The sequence below is a fragment of the Callithrix jacchus genome, chromosome 3 (genome assembly GCF_049354715.1).
Source record: "Callithrix jacchus isolate 240 chromosome 3, calJac240_pri, whole genome shotgun sequence".
Classification (NCBI taxonomy): Eukaryota; Metazoa; Chordata; class Mammalia; order Primates; family Cebidae; genus Callithrix; species Callithrix jacchus.
The window spans coordinates 162310318-162324634 of record NC_133504.1 but is presented as its reverse complement, the minus strand read 5'-3'; positions in this window follow the sequence as shown (position 1 = coordinate 162324634).

Sequence of the window (14317 nt, the reverse complement as noted above, 5' to 3'; positions counted from 1 at the left end):
GCTTTGGAAAAATCTAATTACATGTATTTTAGGCTAAGAATTTATAAGGTCAGCAGCACAATTCTTCAATATTTAATATGTGATCAGAGTAAATATAGTTTAAACATAGCAGGGTCAGCAGGGATTGTGCACACATTAAAGGGACCAGTCATTGGAGGAGTATCAACTGCTTTATGTAAGCAATAGGAAAACCTTGTAATTCAGCCGCAATCAAAGCCACAAGTGAGTTATAAAGGTCTTCGCTTTCAAGTGAAATCAATTACAGCATAGCTACAAATGCTTGCTATGTACTGGCTTTATTCCACTAAGAAGGCAAAAACGTTTTATTTTTTTCATAATGGACAGTGTAAATAGTTTATTTGTTCTGGGTTCGTTGTGTATCAGCTATTTTGTAATCTTTCAACTAATCTAAAAATTGCTATGAAAAACTCTCTCCATACTACTTCCTTTATCCTTAGAGTAAATATTAAATTTGAAAACAGCATGAAATTTTACATATTGCTATTTTGCCCAACCTGGGTTTACTTAGAGTTTTAAAGAGTCCAAAGTTCAGTGGTTTTATGAAGTGGGTGAAATACTCTATTTGTAATAAACAATCCACATTTTTTTCATGGTACTTGACTCAAAATATGAAAACAAAAACAAAACAAAGAATACCATTAAATAACTTTTGAAAAATAATGGTCCAGAGATGAAATATTTACTTCAGAATGTCACGAAGATAACATAGATATGAACTCTTTAGAGACAGGGAATTTTAACGTTTTGTTCACTATTTTTGTTCAAGATAGAGTCTTATTCTGCTGCCCAAGCTGGAGCTCAGTGGCACGATCTCAGCTCACTGCAACCTCGGCCTCTTGAGCTCAAGGGATTCTCCCTGCCTCAGACTCCCGAGTAGCTGGGATTAAAGGTGCCCGTCACGATGCAGGGCTAATTTTCGTTTTTTTAAAAAATAGAAACGGTGCTCTGCCATGTTGGCCAGGCTGGTTTTGAACTCCTGACCTCAGTTGTCCACCCACTTCCACCTCCCAAAGTGCTGAGATTACAGGTGTGAGCCACTGCACCGGGCCTGTTCTTGTATTCTGAGGGCCTAGAATTTTGCTGGCCACACTTTAGATACTTTTTAAAAAAGACTAAGTGATGAAACTTCATTCTGAATTAAATGGAACTGTGAATTATTTATATTTTTCTATTTCCTGTGAAACGCATTTGATTTCATCAAATTACCAGCCTGATATCACTCTTAAAAAAAATCTGGGTAGGAAAAAAAAAACACACACATATAGTCTCTATAGTAGTTAGAAATTCTCTTGATTAGTAGAATAGGGAAGGAAATCAGAATTAATATGTTCTTCTGGTGATTATAGGGTCCTCAAGGACTCATCAGAGTTTAAAGAAAATTCTCAGACTTACTGTTACATGAATAAAAAATATTAGAATCATGTTTCAAGTTTTTGATTAGCCCAGGTATTTAATATAGGAGAGAAAAATCCAAGTGTTAACTATGACTCTAGGAAGGTAATCAACAAAAAGTGGTGAGAAACTATATTGGTGTAGATCACAGAACACTTAGAATTGGAATTAGAAACTTAGAGGTCATTGACTCCAATCTTATATCAGAGGAAATAATTTTTACTTCAATGTCAATACATATAATTACAATACAGTTTCATTTATCTGGAGTCTGATTTATTGGAAAGCTCAACTCACTAATTTATTTTCTCCCTTGAGTTTTATGAGAAAGAAAGAAATTACAAAGCATAAGAAAGATAATTAATACATTTGAAGATGACTCTGGTGCTTCAAGACCCCGAAGTATCTTTTCAGGCATCAGTATCGTTTCAGTGCTCACTCTTTGGCTTTATGACTAGGCATGAAACCTGTGCCTCATACTGGTACTTTCCACTCCCGGATTTGCAAGTATTAGGTAAACAGGGAGAGATGCAAAACTAAAATATTGCTGAAGGCAAGAGAAGAGAAGCACCACAGAGAAGGCAGGAAGCAGAAGGAGTGGAGGTTGTGAGGAATGCAGGAGAGCAGCAAAAAGAAAACAATGACTACAAAAAAGCAAATTTGAAAAAGAAAATGAGGTAGGAGACAAAAGAAGGGACTTGGACTGGTGCCATGGCTCGTGGCTGTAATCTCAGCACTTTGGGAGGCCAAGGTGGGAGGATCATGAGGTCAGGAGTTCGAGACCAACCTGGCTAACATGGTGAAACCCCGTCTCTACTAAAAATACAAAAGTTAGAAACGCATGGTGTCATGTGCCTGTAATCCCTGCTACTCAGGAGGCTGAAGCAGGAGAATTGCTTGAACCCAGGAGGGGGAGGTTGCAGCAAGCTGAGATTGTGCCTTTGCACTCCAGCCTCAGCAACAGTGCAAGACTGTCAAGAAAGAAAGAAAGAGAGAAGGAAGGAAGGAAGGAAGGAAGGAAGGAAGGAAGGAAGGAAGGAAGGAAGGAAGGAAGGAAGGAAAGAGTCACATGAATTCCTGTTTCTGTCAAATTGTCTTCCCATCTCTGAGATATTGCATTGTCCAAGTACTAAGACCGTTCCTTCTAACAGTACACCCTAGACCTCAACGTATCTTAAAAGCATCCCTGTGACTCAAAATCAAAGTTATTTCATGAAAAGCATGCTGAGTAAACAGCTGTCTATCACTGAATGATTAGAGAACATCTCTTGGTCTGAGAATCACATCATTGCTGACCTGTGAAATTGTTAGCTACTGCTTCAATTCATTCCAGTGATAAAATGCCTTCATGACCCGGAACTTCTTTAAAAAGTGCTCATAAATGTGCAAAGGATTACGAGGTTTAGAACCTTTCCTCTCTTTCTCTACTGTTTTCCTTTTCTTTTTCACCAGTGTCTGACCCATCCACCTTCTCAACCCTTCCTTTCTGTTCCTGCTGTTCATCTTTTTCTTCTTACTGCTTCTTCCTTCTGACCCTCTAACTCCTTCCTCTCTCACTTTCTCAATTTCTAATTTGTTTAAATACAGTGCAAAATTATATTCTGGAATAGACTGTTCCGATGTGTTCATTGTTAGTTATAGAGGTTTCCTATATGTCACAATAACTATTCAGCACATATCGTTAATGCATTCTTAAACAGTAATTATTACTACTTGCTAAGAACAGGTAAAGCTATTAAGAGGATCTCAAAACACAATAACCTTTAACACATCTGAGCAATGAAAGAGTTCATAGTAGAATTTATCAGGTTTCCAACGCCAAACCCTCATTTTGGAAAAGAGCCATTTGGGTGGTATTTTCCACTCTCAAAGGACTACTACTGCTATTGCCATATTTCACTGTTGCTTGAATTGCTGCTATAAAATGGTTAGTTCAAATGAACTGGAGCAGCATAGCCAATGTGTTTTCTAAATTTTCTTGACTGAAGTCATTATGAGCCAAAGTGCTCTCTATAAGTCATTTCTAAATGTGACATAGTAGAAAACTGTGTGGGCTTTGATTGCAGCTCAAACTCTGATTTGACACCCTATGTTGTCCCTGTGTTGTCACTTATAATCAGGTGACTTCATCTCATTGACTATAATTTTCTCATCTTGAAAATTAAATAATGAAACTTATCTTGCATGGTTATGTGTGCGTAAAGAGGAGTATATTTTAAATACAGTATATAGGTTCAATAATATGAAAGTTAATTTAAAATACCCCATTTTATTCTACCCATAACCATGTAGACAACCAGGTATCATCATTATTTATCCTCTTACAAAACTATGCTGCTTTTTTTTTTATTATTGCCTCAACTTGTCTTATTTGCATTCAATTTTATTTTCAAATTTCTCAGTTTAGAATATTAAAGACCTCCAAGAAATAGAAAAAATAATTTTTACAGATAAACTAAACCATACAGAATTCTTAATTAATAATTTGTCCATGATGCACATTTCCAATCCTCTCCTTCTTCAGATGCTACAAATTCTACTGATTCAATAGGAAGAATTTTTCTTGATATCTTGATATCATAAATGGGCCCTTGTTTATCTCACCACACACTGATTCAACTTGACATAGAATGCTCTTATATTTTCATTTGTGTGGTATATTTTGCAAGAGAGGTATGCTGGGAGCAAGGAGGCATGTAAATACACAGAATAAATGGATAGCAAGATTTCTTCATTCTTTAAGACTTACAGTCATTAATTCGAACACTATTTACTGACTATTTATGGTCAAAATATATTTAGCATTAGAGAGAAGAGAGTGTTTCTACTTTCAAGCTCAAGATCAAAGTACCGAAGCCTGCTTTACAATGGACTGAGTTTAACAAGTGTTTGTTGAAGGGCCAGTATGTACAAAGAAATATATTGAGTATTGTAGTAAAATACAAAGATTAAAAGAATAGAACGCTTCCGTCTAAGAGCCTTGTATAATTGCCAAGTACATTACCTGTAAGTAAACAGTACATGGAAGACAGTAAGTTCCAATAACATTGATAGTGATTCCTTTTTTTCTTTGAGATGGATCCTTGCTCTGTTGCCCTTGGAGTGCAGTGGTACGATCTTGGCTCACTGCAACATCCGCCTCCCAGGTTCAAGTAATTCTCCTGCCTCAGCCTCCAGAGCAGATGGGACTAAAGGTGAGCACCTCCATGCTCAGCTAATTTTTTGTATTTTTCATAGAGACAGGGTTTCACTAGATTGGCCAGGCTGGCCTAAAACTCCTGACCTCGTGATCCACCTGCCTTGACTTCCCAAAGTGCTGGGATTACAGGCCTGAGCCACTGCACCCGGCCCAACAGTGATAGTGATTTCTCACATTATAGAGCACTTAGATTGCACCAAACATGCTTCACAGTTTGAATGTGTATTCTCAATTTAATCATCTTAAGTATCGTCTACATGAGATATTGGTATTCTGATTTACACATGAGGAAACTGAAGTACATATATTAGATATCTTTTTCAAAATCATGTAGCTACTAATTTTAGCATCCTTGATTTGAATGCCTATGGTTGGATTAAGTTGCTTAAGACCCCAACTTAACCATAGTCATATATTGTCTCTTATAACTGATATATATGTGAAAAAAGGAAATCTAATATATATGATATATGTCAAACAATTACAATTAATAGTAGCTCCTCGTAGTTTTTTTTTAAGGTGGCACATTAATTAAATTTTGAATGATAAGCAAGATTTTAGTGGAGTTAGAGGGAGGGTGGATTTGGAATGGAGTGGAACTGTTCCAATCTGAGGTGACAACACGAACAGGGGCACTGCGGGAATATGCTGTGGGAGGGATCTGCAAACAGTGACAAAGTATATTTGGTTGAGAAAAAGGCCATAAGATGAGAGGAGTGGGAATTAAAGCTAGAAGTGTGAGGGGAGAAATGCTATGGCAAGGAGAACATTTTAAATCTTTGAAAAGGATAAAAGCCTGAAAACATAGACCACCTGACAAGGTGTGACAGCCTAATCTTTGTGAGGCATTTGAAGAGGTCACTGTAGCTGTCTGAACCCGAAGAACTGTGACTCTCCTGTCCCCGAAACAATCCCTGCTGAGTTCCAGGCAGCCAAGGGAGGTTCTGCTTAAATGACTGCATAAAATCATCCTTAGCATATGGGGCTTGAAAGTGATGCTGCCTGTTGTCAGATACCACCAGTTATAACTGCCTCCAAGAGTAAAGTAAGAGCATGAGTGGCACCACGTATCGTGGCTTCTTTCTTGTCCTGTCACCATCAAGATCCATCCAGGAGCTCCTAAACAAAATGGTTGACTTGAGTACCTTCATCCTTGAGAAGGTGAAGCAGAAGATAAATAAAGTCATTTCTTAACGTGTGGTGGAGAAAGGGAGAGGCAAGATTGGAGTTTCCGTTTAAACAAGACAGTCTCTTATGCCCTTCGGAGAAATCAGCCATCAAATAGCTGTATTAACATTGCCATACACTGTAGTCAAAAAGTAAAATAATACTTTTTAAGAAGAAAAAATCATCTCAAAACTTACACAGAATTATGTCCTTGGCCTTCAGGAAAACACCACAGCCAGTACAGAAGTGCGTCGTGTTCCTCTGCCCTTTCCTTCCCTGCGTTCTGCATTATTACTTGCTAAATCAATTGCAGCTGCTTACCTCGGTCCAGTGCATTTAAGCCCTTCTTGGGGCCTCTGTAGTGCCCTTTGAGAATTTCACCCATAACTCCTTATCAATTCCCTAAGCTGTCTTGACTTCTCTACCAGAAAATTGTTATTATATTTATAACAGCATTTTGAGAATATTTCACCAAACTGCTAACAAACCCCATTTTATACAACCAATACATTATGCCTTCAGTCCCTTTTTCTCTCTGCATGATGTCCTAGATTAATGCACTATATAATGTTTGTAAATACAGTCATGTTTCTTCTTTAAAAGTCATTAAGGGGGTTTTAATACACATTGAAATGATCAATGTGTTAATTGGCTGCAGATAATGTTTATCAAATATTTAGGGAGAGAAAATAAAGTACTGTATGGCAAATAATCCAATTCAAGAAAGTAGTTTCATTGGAAGAGATTTGCTTAATAGAGATAGAATTTCAACAAGGAAAGCTTTTTAAAAATACAAATGGGAAAAGGAGGTAAGAATTAGTTTAAGTAAAAGTTAATGCAACATTAGGTTTGCTGATTTAATTGAACAAAGTTAGAAAATTTGAAGTTTACATTACAAGAACAAATCCAAATTCTGTTTGTTGGTTGTGTGTCGTGGAACACATATATTTTACATTTATTAGTATTATTTGTCAACAATAATGTTATACATTGCAAAACTAATGACCTACAAAAATACCTTATCTGATTTCCATATCTGAGGGCCTGTCTAGTCAAACGGAGGAAAGTGCTTTGCAATACCGGTAAAATTTGATACAATTATCATTTATACTTCTATCGCTTCTTTAAATTGGAATACAAATAAAGATATAAATATAGAGATTATTTATCTATACATCTATCTATCATCTTTCTATCTAAATGTATGTGTTTTTGTCCTTTTACATTATCTAGCTAAGGTATTTCAAATTGTTATTATAAATTTAAACTTAATGCAATAAAAATGAATGGGTAAAAGACACATTTAAGTTTTCCCTTGAAGCTTACCCTACAAACAGCACAAAGAATATGTTTGTTGAAGGATGACAGAGGTACAGGTGTTGACTGTACTAAAAGTCTAAAAGAGAATAAAAGCAAAGGTCCAAGGGTAGAAAATAATAAAAGGTCCAGGATCTCCTTTTACTTACCTAAAAGTACCACGGGATTTCTCATGCTAAGAAAAATGCTAATGTTGCCAAGAAAACAATGACATCTCCTAGTCGCTACTTGCTTCATGGCAAACAAATGGCTATTCCAGTTTATTAGGAAAACTGGATTTAATCTCTGTTGAACATTTATTTCCAACTTTCTGGCATTGTTTTCCATTATGGGTTAATGGAGGCAGAGAATCTTAGTACTTTCTGCCCTGGAATCTAAAGCTTTTCCATTGTATGCACACTTTTTTCACATTTTTGTGAAGTAATTAAACTGATACCTCAACACTGAGGTTAAACAAAACTTAGAATGGGGAATTTTTTTTCCAGGAAGTCTGTTATTGTTACTGAAGAATTTAAATTAGAAGAGACATAGGGAGCATGATATGTAACCAAAAAATACGATTTGCATGAGGTAAGTCGTAATTTTTTAAAAACGTGAAATTAACAGAAAAACAAAAAAGGAATTCTATATTTTAAGACTTGAAGATATATGGAATTTTAAGGAAACACATGTTCTGAGGATGCAAGAAAATAAAAATCAGAATAACTAAATGAGTCAGATATAGATATCACAGAAATTCTATACCTTATTACATAAATTCTTACTAAATTTTCTGGGATAAGATATATTCAGAAAAATACATAATGTTCAGGTCACACAAACTTGTGATTATTCTTTTAAGGGAAAAATTATTGTTATGGTTATACTTATTTTCAACATTATTATACATTTAAAAATAATTTGGCTTTATAATGCAAATGAAGGCTGTTGGTATAACTTATTCACTAAGCAATAGGCAGTCTATTTATTTGGGTTCTTCGATTTTTTTGTTGTTGTTTATATTATACTAAAAGCACCTGCAATACTAAGCAATACCCTGCTTCTCTAATCTATTATAATCATTCATACAGCATGATATTGAACAGTGTCAACAAAATGAGTAAAGAATTTATGAAAAAATCTCACTTTTGTCAGAGAGAACTGCGTAAGTGTACTGTTACATTATTTTTAATACAATGCTGAAAACATGATGCAGTCATATACTTTTTGCACTTTAAAATGAGGATCAGCATGATTCATTATTTCTGCTTTCAGTGAAGAAAATGTGCAAGACTTCTGTGCCTTGCGCTTCTCAATCAGTATAATGACTATTTACATTGTATTAGGTATTATAATAATCTAGAGATAGTTTAAAGGTACTGGAGGATGTCTGTATGTTATATGCAAATGCTACACTATTTTACATAAGAACTCCTGAGTATTCTCAGATTCTGGGATCTGCAGAGGTCCTGGAATCAATACAATGGAACAACTGTATTTTAATTAGTATCGAAATTTTAAAATGTTTATTGTTTTATTTTTTATTTTTTGCTTTATGTCATTTTTAATTGATGATTTATAGATGTATACATTTATGGAGTATAAAGTAGTAGTATAATTTTTAATACAATATAAAATGTTTACTCAAGCTACTTAAAATATCACCACAAAAATTTAACAATATTTTTATAAGAACATGTGAAATTCACTCTCAGCCGAATTTAAATATATAGTACTCAATTATTAGCTATATTCTCCCTACTATGTAATTGACCTCAAGCATTTTTTTTTAATCAAACTTATTCCTTAGGTTTTGCAGCCTTGGACTATCATCTTCCCATTTCCCCCACACTCCTGAAGTCTGGTAACTACCTTTCTACTCCTTGGTTCCATGATTTCAAGTATTTTAGATGCCAAATTTCAGTGACAACATGTGGTTTTTGTCTATCTTTGGCTTATTTCACTGAGCATACAGTTCTTCAATTCCATTCATGTTTTCACCAATGATAGAATTTTTTCTCTTTAAAAGGCAAATAGTATTCCATTGTGCATGTATACCACTCTTCTTTATCCATTCATCACTGGATGGACAGACACCTAGTCTGATTCCATAACTTGGCTATTGTGAATAGTACTGCAGTGAACATGAGAGTTCAGATATCTCGTAAACATAATGATTTTTACTCTTTTGAGCAAATACTCACAGGTGGAACTGCTGGGACATCCATATGTTCTATTTTTAGTTTTGTGAGGAAACTTCATACTGTTTCATAACAGTTGTAGTAATTTACATTCTTACCCACAGTGCTTAAGGAACTCCTTTTCTCCACATCCTCTCCAGCACTTGCTACCTTTTGTCTTTTTTATTCCATTCTAACAGGTGTGAGGTGTTATCTTATGGTTTTTTACATCTCTTTAATGACTAGTTATATTGAGCACATTTTCTTGTATCTGTTATTCATTAATATGTCTTCTGTTGACAAATATCTATTTAGATACCGTTCCCATTTTTTAAACAGATTATTTTCCTTCTACAGGGTCTGACTTAGTTATTTAATATTGTGGATATTAATCCCTGATCAGATGAATGGCTTGCAAATATTTTCTATGAATTGGTAGGTTGGCTATTAACTCCTCTAGTTGTTTCCTTTGTTGTGTAGGAGCTTTTAATTTCAATGTAATTCTACCTGTCTATTTTTGCATTTGTTGAGATACTTTTGGAATCAAAGCTTTGGGGTCAAATCTAAAATTTCTCATGTAAATTTTCCTCTATGTTTTCTTCTAGGAGTTTTACAGTTTCAAGTCTTTAAGTCCTTTTTAATCCATTTTTAGTTGATTTTTGTACATAGTAATCCAATTTTGTTCTTTTCCATCTGGATATATAGTTTTCCCAACCCTTTGAAGAGACTATTCTTTTTCCATTGTATATTCTTTTTTTATTATTATTAAACTATAGGTTCTGGGATACATGTGCAGATCATGCAGGATTGTTGCATAGGTACACACATGGCAATGTGGTTTGCTGCCTCCATCCCTCCCGTCACCTACATCTGGCATTTCTCTCCATGTTATCCCTCCCCAACCTCCCCACACTTTGCTGTCCCTGCCTTGCGCCCCCCAATAGACCCCAGTGTATGGTGTTCCCTTCCCTGTGTCCATGTGCTCTCATTGTTTAACACCTGCCTATGAGTGAGAACATGCGATGTTTGATTTTCTGTTCTTTTGTCAGTTTGCTGAGAATTATGATTTCCAGGTTAATCCATGTTCCTACAAAGGACACAAACTCATCATTTTTGTTTTTCCAGTGGGATGGTAGAATCACAAGGAATCAGGTGTTCAGAGGAATGTGTTGAGTAGAGTTGAGGAACTAGGATGTTGAAAAGTAAAAAAAGGAGAGAAGGAGAGAAAGAAAGAGGAAGAAAAAGAGGGAGAGAGAACAGGAATATTGCTTCATTCTAAAAATGGGTATTAATAATGGCCGATCAATATTTTGTGTATTTAAAATGGAGAACTCTATAAATATTTATTGAGTTTACTTGTTCCGGATCTGAGTGGAAGTCCTGGATATCCTTATTAATTTTCTGTCTCGTTGAGTCTAAATCTCTTTATGGGTCTTATGTATCTGGGTATTAAGATCTCTTATTGTTACATTGTTACATTGATACCACTGTATCTTTGTTGCTTTGAAATCTATTTTATCAAATGTGAGAATTGCAACTCCTGCTTTTTGTTTATTTATTTATTTTCGCTCTCCATTTGGTTGGTAAATTTTTCTCCAACCATTTGTTTTGAGTCTTTGTATATCTTTGGATATACCATTAGGTTTTGGCTGTATCTTTTGATTGGGAGATTTAGTCGATTTAAATTTAGGGTTACTGCCATTTAAAGTTAACTGGCTATTTTATCCATTCGTTGATGTAAATTCTTCTTTATGTTGATGCTCTTTACTTTTTGGTATATTTTTGGAAAAGCTCATACTGGTTGTTCCTTTCTATGTATAATGCTTCTTTCAGAAGTTCTTGTAAAGCAGGCCTGGTAGTAATAAAATCTCTTGTTCATAAGAGATTTTATTTTTCCTTCAACTGTGAAGCTTAGTTTGGCAGGATATGAGATTCTAGGCTGAAACTTCTGTTCTTTAAGTATGTTGAATATTGGCCCCCACTCTCCTCTGGCTTGTAGGGTTTCCGCTGAGAGATCTGCTGTAAGCCTAATAGGCTTCCCTTTATGGGTAACCTGGCCTTTATCTCTGGCTGTCCTTAGTATTTTCTCCTTTGTTTTGATCCTGGTGAATCTAACGATTATGTGCCTTGGGGTTGCTCTTCTTGAGGAATATCTTTGTGGTGTTCTCTGTATTACCTGGTGTTGAATAGTGTCCTGCTTTGCTAGATTGGGAAAATTTTCCTGGATAATATCATGAAAAGTATTTTCCAGCTTGGATTCATTCTCTATCACATTCAGGCACACGAATCAAACGTAGATTGGGTCTTTTCACATAGTCCCATATTTCTTGGAGACTTTGCTCATTCCTTTTCATCCTTTTTTCTCTATTCTTGTCTTGTTTTATATCATTAAGTTGGTCTTCGACCTCTGATATCCTTTCTTCTGCTTGATCCATTCTGCTATTTAAACTTGTGCATATTTTACTAAGTTCTCGGGTTGTATTTTCAACTCCATTAGTTCATTTATATTCCTCTCTATATTGTCTATTCTTTTCAGCATTTCGTCAAACCTTTTTTCAAAGTTCTTAGTTTCTTTACATTGGGTTAGAACAAGTTCTTTTAATTCCCAGAAGTTTCTTATCATCCACCTTCTAAAGCCTACTTCAGATAATGGAACACAGTCCTTTTCCATCAGGGCTTGTTCCGTTGCTGATGAGGAACTGCAATCCCCTGTAGAAGGAGAAGGGTTCTGATTTTGGGTATGCTCTGCCTTCTTAGGCTGTTTTTTTCCCTTTATTATAAATTTATCCATCTGTCATCTTTACAATTACCGCCTTTCGAATTAGGTTTCTGAGTCGACGTCCAATTTATTGATTCCCAGTCCTGGGATTCAAGCAACCCACTGCGCCGGCCAAAATATCAGCGATAAGACTGATGGTGCTCTTCTGCCTGGGAATCTCTGGTCTGGCTTCCTTCTTGAGTCTGCAACAAGCGGCTCTGCTTTCCTGGAGCTCCAAACACCAGTCAGTAAGGGAACCAGTCACGTTTACTCTGCATGAAGAGCTGCCGCGCCAAGGCGCCGGCAAAACCACTGCGCCGGCCACAAGAGTCACGCTGGCGACCCATGGGGCTCCTCCACTAAAAATCTGCTGGTCTGTGAGTGATGAAAATTCGTCTGAAAGTGTGGCGTCCTCTCATTCTCTGAGCTTTCACTGGGAGCTACAATCCTGAGCTGTTAGTGATCAGCCATCTTGGATCTCTCTCCCAAACTCATCATTTTTTATGGCTGCATAGTATTCCATGCTGTATATGTGCCACATTTTCCTTGTCCAGTCTATCATTGATGGGCATTTTGGTTGGTTCCTGGTCTTTGCTATTGTAAACAGTTCTGCTATGAACATACATGTACATGTGTCTTTATAATAGAGTGATTTATAATTCTTTGGGTATATACCCAGTAGTGGGATTGCTGGGTCAAGTGGAATTTCTATTTCTAGGTCCTTAAGGAAGCACCAGACTGTCTTCCATTCTTTGTAGATTTGTGAAAGATCAATTCACCATAGATGTGTGGGTTCTTGTTAAGGGTCTCTTTTCTGCTCTGTTCGTTCATGTATCTATTTTTATGCCAGTACCATGCTATTTTAATTACTATAATTTTGTAGAATAGTCTGAAAATAGGTAGTGATATCTCCATCTTTGTTCCCTTTGCTCATGATTGCCTAAGCCTTGGGCTTTTTTGTGGTTCCATATGAATTTTGGTATTGTTTTTTCTATATCTATGAGAAATGACATTAACATTTTTTATACGGATGTCATTAAATATGTAGATTGCTTTGGGTAGGATGGATATTTTAACAATATTAATTATTCCAGTCCATGCACATGGAATGTCTTTCTACTTACTTGGGTCTTCTTTAATGTCTTTAATTAACTTTGTAGTCTTTTCATTATACAATCTTCCACTGTCTCAGTTAAATTTATTCCCAAATATTTTTATAGCTATTGTACATAAAATTATTATACATATATGGAGAGAGAGAGAGAGAGAGAGAGAGAGAGAGGAGAAAGTCTGCATGTATATATGTGTGTGTGTGTGTATACACATATATATATATTTTAGTTTTATATTTAGACTTATTTAAGAGAGCACAAACAAACTATAATGTTGTTATTATTATATCGCTACAGTTACTTTTTTTATTTTTATATAGGCCAATAGAAGAGACAACTCACCTAATAGGTCCTTGCATGTAAAAGAGTTTGTTAAAATTTAACTCAAATGTAACCAAAAGGGTTATTTTTTCTTATATAGCCTGCTAAGCTTTCTTAGTTACACAATGTGGACTGTAAGGTCCACAAATAGATGGACTTTCATAATTACTTTGTGCCACTCCCAGAGCACATTATTTAATCTCCACAATAGCTAATAAACACTTTGTCAAGATCAAACCAGAATTGGTAGAGTGAGAAACAGAGCCCAGGTCCTAAGTTTCTGTTTTTTCAATCTAAAACATTCCTCATTGCTTCGAAATCCTGGTACTCACTAATGTCTTATGTATGAATGGATATCTTGTGTAAAGACAGTAAAAGTGATATGCTAGTCTCTGAATTGTAGCTACATTATAAATAGAGAAAACAGATACATGTATATGAGCAGATTACTGGCAACACTGGTCTTGAAGCTAAGACTAGCTGATTCAGATCAGAATACAAGATGAACTGTGGTGCAATTCATACAAAATGAATTGTGGTGTGTAATGAATTCAATGCACACTGTTCAGGACTACTGAAGGAACAGTCAAATTGGAGTCCACAGGATATAACATTGACTCATGTCCTAGAGATGTGTATTGATTTGGAATTTTATGGAGGCTATTGGTGCCACAAATCTGCTTATTTCCACAAACACTGTGAGTAATGATTAGTTGTTATAAGCCAGTGTTTTCAGTTCTAAAAGTTAAGGTAATACTCTGTTGGTAATGAATTCAATTTTCTCTCAAGATCTGTAAAGGAAATAGCAACATTATGTGGTATTGTTGAAAGTTTAGGGAGCAGTTGTTTATTTTTTTAATTGAAAAACCTT